The sequence below is a fragment of the Macrobrachium rosenbergii genome, chromosome 15 (genome assembly GCF_040412425.1).
Source record: "Macrobrachium rosenbergii isolate ZJJX-2024 chromosome 15, ASM4041242v1, whole genome shotgun sequence".
NCBI classification, from domain to species: Eukaryota; Metazoa; Arthropoda; class Malacostraca; order Decapoda; family Palaemonidae; genus Macrobrachium; species Macrobrachium rosenbergii.
The window spans coordinates 55,302,120-55,309,322 of NC_089755.1; the positions used below are offsets into that span (position 1 = coordinate 55,302,120).

General features: G+C 33.7%; 1 long non-coding RNA gene across 1 annotated transcript; it reads left to right on the forward strand.

The window, feature by feature from the left end:
• The first annotated feature begins 973 nt into the window (after positions 1-973).
• Positions 974-4,707, forward strand: LOC136846757 (uncharacterized). Its single transcript, XR_010855531.1, has 2 exons — positions 974-1,564; positions 3,434-4,707. It is a non-coding gene; the product is annotated as an uncharacterized lncRNA (long non-coding RNA).
• The last annotated feature ends 2,496 nt before the right edge of the window (positions 4,708-7,203 follow it).

Genomic DNA, 7,203 nt, shown 5'->3' on the forward strand with positions numbered 1-7,203 from the left:
GTAAATCAAGAGTTTTATTAAAAGTATCATTATTGTCAATACAACTCTTTGCTATTCGACTTCTGCAAAACGACATATTTGGTGTAACAACCTAACCGGGGCAATAGTCTCTCTCTCTCTCTCTCTCTCTCTCTCTCTCTCTCTCTCTCTCTCTCTCTCTCTCCTTCTTTCAGTGACTATGAAACCTGTGTAGTAAAGAAGGAATACACTTAGGACCATTATTCCTGACTTCACCTGCATCTTTTAAGTAGCGTGTTGTGTCGTCTTATCTCTCCAACAAGAATAAATGTTTTATGATCCCGTTAATTTTTCAGTCTTTGTTTTATTCTGTTTATTTTTACCGAGTTAGGAAAAGTTCCAGGAATAAGCTCATGACGATTCATAGTGTGTACAATACTCATACGTGGTCAGGGAGTACAATATTTTTACCGCTATTTGCAGCCAAGATGGTTTTGGGAGGCTTTCGATAATTCGTATATATATATATATATATATATATATATATATATATATATATATATATATATATATATATATATATATATATATATATAATATATATATACTCTTTATATATATATATATATTATGCTAGAACTTAGCTTTTGTTATTTTTTCAGCGTGGAATGTTAGCCTAACCACGATATTCCATTTTTTTACAGCGTGGCAGTTTTCACAATACACCCGATATCAATATCCTCTTTAGTTCGAGAAATAATCGGTAGGAGTTTTCTGAGTTTATATAACGTATAATATATATATATATATATATATATATATATATATATATATATATATATATATATATATATATATATATATATATATTTATATATAAAGAGATGTTAGCGCTAAAGCACCAATTGTTCTTTTTTTGTTCTTTCAAATTTCCCCTTAAACAAAAATAACAACAAGGAGTCGTTACTCCGTGTCCCAGTTTCAAGACATGGCGACTCCAAGGTCCTTGGCGGTCGAGCCAACATATACAGGCTGATCCGGAATGCTTGTCTCTTTAAGTATCCGGCTTTCGTTTCATCAGCATCGAAATATCTTAGTGTTATCGCGTGATTTTTGAGACAGACATCGGCGGTTTGTTGAGGATACACTGCTTCGTGTGGACTATTGACGGATTCCGGGTTAATTGTCAAATTTAATGACTATTCCCAGATGAAGGTGGTCGAATTTTGTACTTGGGGAACTTGGGTCTGGAGTGCTGACGATTTTCTGCTGCCTGTAGACCTTGCTGACTTATTTCCTGCTAGTTGTTGAGTTTGCTGAAGATTTCCAGCTAAATGTGGAGGAATGTGGGAGAATCCAGAAGATTCCAGCTAAGTGTGGAGGAAATGTGGGAGAATCCTGTACTGGTGGAAGTAGGGTCTGGCGTGCTGACGATTTCCCGGTACCTGTAGACGTTGCTGACCGTTTCCTGCCAACATGAGTTTGCTGACGATTCCCAGCTAAATGTGGATTGGTGTGGGAGAATTGTACTGGTGGAACTCTGGGCTGAAGTTTGAAGATTGGCCTACGTGAAACCGTGAGGAGACTCCGTCTTTTCAAAGATAAGGTAAGCTTCTTTAGGGTAATGTTTAATATTTTTAGACATAGGTTTGTGTCAAAGCTTTGCTTTCAAAATCGACCGTAATTTTAACCTTTAATTCTGAGTTTTTTCATTTAACGTAAAATATAACTTCGTGTTCATAGCTTAAGCTAACGTAACTGTTGCCAATTTTTTAGTTTAACTTTTGTTATTCATGCCAGTAATACAATAAGCACTTCTGTTTAAAAATATTTGGTATTAACTTTAATTACGTGGACTAGTAGTTTTTCCCTAAATCATAAATATTCATGGATTTGGTTACTTACAGCAATGGCTTGTTGCAATAGTCATACTTTAAATTTTTCAGTTTATTTAAAATATTTCAAATGTCTTGTTTTACAAACTTTTTTTTTTTACCTCCACCCCTGCAGGGGCGGCGCCCCTGTAGGGCGTGGAGGCCCCCATTTTTTCTTCCTCCCATGCCTCCCTGAACCATAGGTCTTCGGACCTATGGGCAGGCGCATGGGAGGTTAGCCTGCCTCCCATGCCTCCCTGAACCATAGGTCTTCGGGCCTATGGGCAGGTGCATGGGAGGTTTTTTTCTACTAATCAAAAATTTTCTTTTCAGGTTTTAAATGAATCAGTTTGCTTCTTGTTCCTTGACCAAAAATTTTTTTGCTTTAAAGGTTTAAAAGGTAACTTAATTGCCTACTTTCACTTCTGAAGAACTTTAGATAGTTTTTTAAACCTTTTAACGTTAACTTAATAGGTTGAAATTTAAGTTTTTGAAGTATTACTACAGAGGTTGGGTAACGTAAGGCTCTAACGCAAACGTTCTAAGTTTTTTGTGACATAAGTTTTTAGTTTATCGGAAATTATATAATTTTTAAGCAGCATATTTTAGTTTTAATTTCGCTTTTTGTTATTGTGGAAGTAAAAAGGCGGGAACTAGTTTCAGGTAGAATTAAACTTTCGGTGCTTTGCCTTTTTGAATATTAACTTAATTTTAGGGGGTTTTGTTTCGAAAACTTTGATAGTTTCGAAAACTTCGAAAGTTTCACGGAAGTTTTAACTTAATGCTTAGCTTCAGTTATCGTATTTAACTTAATTTTTGGACAGTTTTGATATTTTGAAAATTTCACTTCAGCTATAAAATAAGTTAACGTAATTGTTATTACTGGACTTAGTTTTGGATATTGATATTTTGGGTTTTGGATATTGATATTTTGGGTTTTGGATATTGATATTTTGGGTTTTGGATATTGATATTTTGGGTTTTGGATATTGATATTTTGGGTTTTGGATATTGATATTTTGGGTTTTGGATATTGATATTTTGGGTTTTGGATATTGATGTTTTGGGTTTTGGATATTGATGTTTTGGGTTTTGGATATTGATGTTTTGGATATTGATATTTTGGGTTTTGGATATTGATATTTTGGGTTTTGGATATTGATATTTTGGGTTTTGATATTTTGGATATTGATATTTTGGGTTTTGGGTTTTGATATTTTGGGTTTTGGGTTTTGATATTTTGGGTTTTGGGTTTTGATATTTTGGGTTTTGGGTTTTGATATTTTGGGTTTTGGGTTTTGATATTTTGGGTTTTGATATTTTGGGTTTTGATATTTAACCTAAATTAACTTCCATTTTGCTTATAGCTGTGCTTATACCCGAAATTAACGTAACTCAATTGCCACTTTAACGTATATTAGTTTGATTTTTTCATATTCCCTGTTAATATAACTTAAAAGCTTATAACTTTAGATTCATGGTAAATCAACGAGCAAGCGAACATTTTCACTTCTATACAATACAGACCTACCGTATGCTTAGTGTGGCTTGTGTGCAAATCAAACTCATACCAACACTAAAGTTAACTAACTTTATTCCAGCCATTGGTTCAAGCTGACAAATTGCCGTTCAGGAAATAATCAAAGGTTGGGGTATGGCCTTGACACCCCTGGCAAATAGAATACCCGCTTCTTGCCATCTTGCGTTGTCGTGAGACTCAAGAACGCAAGCACTTACTGGTTATAAGGAGCATCTAGTTGGTGGAAATAGTTCAGTCACATGTGAGACTCTTCAAGAATGCAAGCACTTAATGGTTATAAGGAGCATCTAGTTGGTGGAAATAGTTTCGTCACATTTGCAACTTTTTCGTATATTGATTATAATAGCTGATTGTGCTCGTAACTTTAGTGCTTTTGGTCTACTGTTTTTTGAAGAAATCGTTCAACTGCTATAGTTAAGAGGGTTTTGTAAGGGTCTGTTGTGAGGGTTGCATTTCTCTTAAGTTAACAAACCTTATTTAATAATCTCAAATTAAGTTTTGTATTTGATATACATTACATATCCGCTGTAGCCTTTTTGTTTCAAGATGATCACTAGAACAGCTATGTCCCACAGTGCATGCAGTACTTGCTATTCAGAAACTGTTGCTTGCCTTTACTCAGTTCAGAGATTAATAATATCGTATTTTACTGTACTGTAATCTTAACTATAACTTTTGTATTAAAAATTACAGTATCTGCCGCAGAATTTTTGCTCTATAGGATTTTACTATAGTATAACAGAACGCAAATTCTTGTTGCTTAAGTACTTGTGAAACTTGCTTTTAATAATACTTGTTTTAATTAGTTGAGAAAGGGATCTGGTGTTAAATTTAAATTCATGCTTTAAGTTGTCTATAGGATTTTACTATAGTATAACAGAACGCAAATTCTTGTTGCTTAAGAACTTGTGAAACTTGCTTTTAATAATAAGTGTTTTAATTAGTTGAGAAAGGGGTCTGGTGTTAAATTTAAATTCATGCTTTAAGTTGTCCCGTATTGTTGTAATTTGTAATTAATTTGGCACAGTATTTAGTGATGCACATGTAATTTAAAGTTCTTCTTCAATAGTTATAGGAATTGCAGACCTGATGTATTATCATAAATTTGAAATATTTTTAAATTACTTCTTCGAGTATGTTAATGAGATACCGATTCTTGTGTGTGGGCATCACTTACTCATTTGTTTCTCTTGTATTAGTGTATTGAATTATACTTTTAAAAGTGCCAATAAAGGTCAATGTTCTGTGGAAGTTAAAAAATTTATATTTTTATTCCTTCGGTCATATCCTGTTACACTGGAGACGTAATTATACACCAATAAATTTCGAATTATCTTTGTCCATTTTCCTTAAATTTGTCAGTATTGGTCAATATAAGTAAATGGTGTTTTAGAATCTTGGGAGAATATAAAAACATTTGATTCATTAAAGATATTGGAGAAGTTGTATATTTTACTCCATAAATGGTAGACAAAAGTTAACAGAAAATGAGTAACTAGGGAATGAGTATTCCAGTCATACTCTAGGTCTCATTCACCTTAGCTTTACCGTAGCTGTACCCATGTACACTAAAATGGGCATTTGTTTCCTTATAAAGATTAATCCGTAAAAGATTCAGATAATTAAATTTCAATGCAAACTCTGTAAACTCTACATCAAATACACTGGGAAAAATTGCTTAAATGGCATTGGTTTCCGTATAAAGATTTTCTTAAAAGATTAGGATAATTAAATTTCAATGCAAACGCTGCATCAAATACACAGGAAAAATTGCTTATTTTCCTGACTTTGATGCTTACAAATATATGGAATCTTTAAAAATGAATAGAAAGTAGAAGTATGATAGTCATATTTATAAATATGGAAGTATGAAAGTCATCAATCATATTTCTTGACCTCCGCACCTTCGAAAAATTTCGTGGGTTTAGAGTAATAAAACCCTTCAACGGCTCATAATCTTCTGACTTTCCACTCTGTAACAATTGTTTCAGTAAAGTTGTGTGGTTTTGTTACAAATTTCAAACTACTTTCAGGTCTCATAGGTCCCAGTGTTTAGATTTTGGCCTAAAGTCTATATTCCAATTTCCAACTAGACAGGTCATTACAGGTGGCTTTACGAACACAGCAGTTCTTTATATGATTTTAAAGCAGGGTTAGATTAGGGTTAGATTAGAAGTCACTAACAAACCAAGATTCAGTTAGGGTCCGATAACAGAGCCGCATCAACAACCTAACGTCTTATAAAGGTGTATATTTCTAGAATATGGAAGATACATATTACAGTCCAGGACTGTCACTGAGCATGCTTCCAATAGCACTGGAAATGGATCTATCAGATGTGAAAGGACCACTAAGATAGTGATCACTGTTTCATGACCAGATGTGAAAGGACCGCCAAGATAGTGATCACTGTTTCATGACGAGGTCATTGACCAGAATCCCTGCTTGCCTCATTACTAATTGTAATCTTTTAAATGTATAACCATACCACGTTATTCACAAAATCAGTTTAAAATACTGCATTAGATAACAAGAAGGTCTCAATTCTGTCTCTGCCCGGCGTAGAGGGTAGTACAATCAGTGCACCTCACAAGGTTCTTTGCAGCGTCCCTTCGGCCCCTAGTTGCACCCCCTTTCATTCCTTTTACAATACCTCCGTTCATTTGCTCATATTCTCCTTCGAACTTAACACTCCTAACAATTGTTAAATAGTATAACTGTGAGGTTTTCATGTTACACCTTTAGAACCGTTTTACTGTTCCCTTTTCAGCGTTGAATGACCTTATACGTCCCAGCGCTTGCCTTTTAGCCTGAATCTTATGTTCCAGAAAAAGGAACAGATAGTCAGTGAATTGCCATTTTGTCCAGAGAATGTTAGTTAACTTTGAGATAAGAAACGACGTACAAAAGGGACACTGGAAAAGAATGGCATTCTTGGTTCAGTCAGGCTAATATTTTAACGTTTTTAATAAAAAAAAAATCATTGGGTAACAATTTTCAACGAAGTATTATATAAAAAGTTATCTCTGTGAAATTACGTATTGACGCACGAAGTTGAGTCATTCTGTACGAATACTTGGGTCTTCTGTTTATGAAAGCTGATAAAAAGGTTAAAATTCTAGCACTCGGAGCTCGGACCATTATTAGATTTAAAAACAGCGTTTATAAATATTCCGAAGCAGTTATGTGAACTTTTGTGTATGGTGCGAGACACTTGCAATACTTCTTGGTAATATCTGTACTAGCACCGAACACGATAAAGGTAAATACTGCAGACTTTATTGTATGCCACAAGAAAGCGGATATTTATGTTGAGTATATTTTTGTGAATACATAAACTAACTAGAATGTCAGAGGCTACTCGACCGTAAGTTGAAGGTCAGATTACTCAACAAAAATTCATATTCATAAAAAACTTAAAGGATCTAATGGTGTTTAATTTTAAGTCATTTGGTAGGCAATTTTGGTCTTAAATAAAAGCGCAAGAAACTGTATGATTTATTCTGCAAAATCTCGATAACACAAGCTTTTGTGTACGGTATGGAATGTCATAAATACCGAATTAAGTTATTTTATAAAAAATGAATGAGTCAGTCATTCATAAATTTTTACTAAAGCATATATAGTTAGCTTAAGGTTCGTTCAGAAGCCTTTTAAAGCAGACAATGATTTAACTAGGCCTATGTATTTTGTTATAGAAAATGGAGTAAATCATTCACAAAGTTTTCATAATCATTTTAAGGTTTGCTCAAAATATTTTTTAGACACAGTTTTAACTAGGCCTATGTACTTTGTCATAAAAAATTGCATATATTTGGTTATTCACAAAAC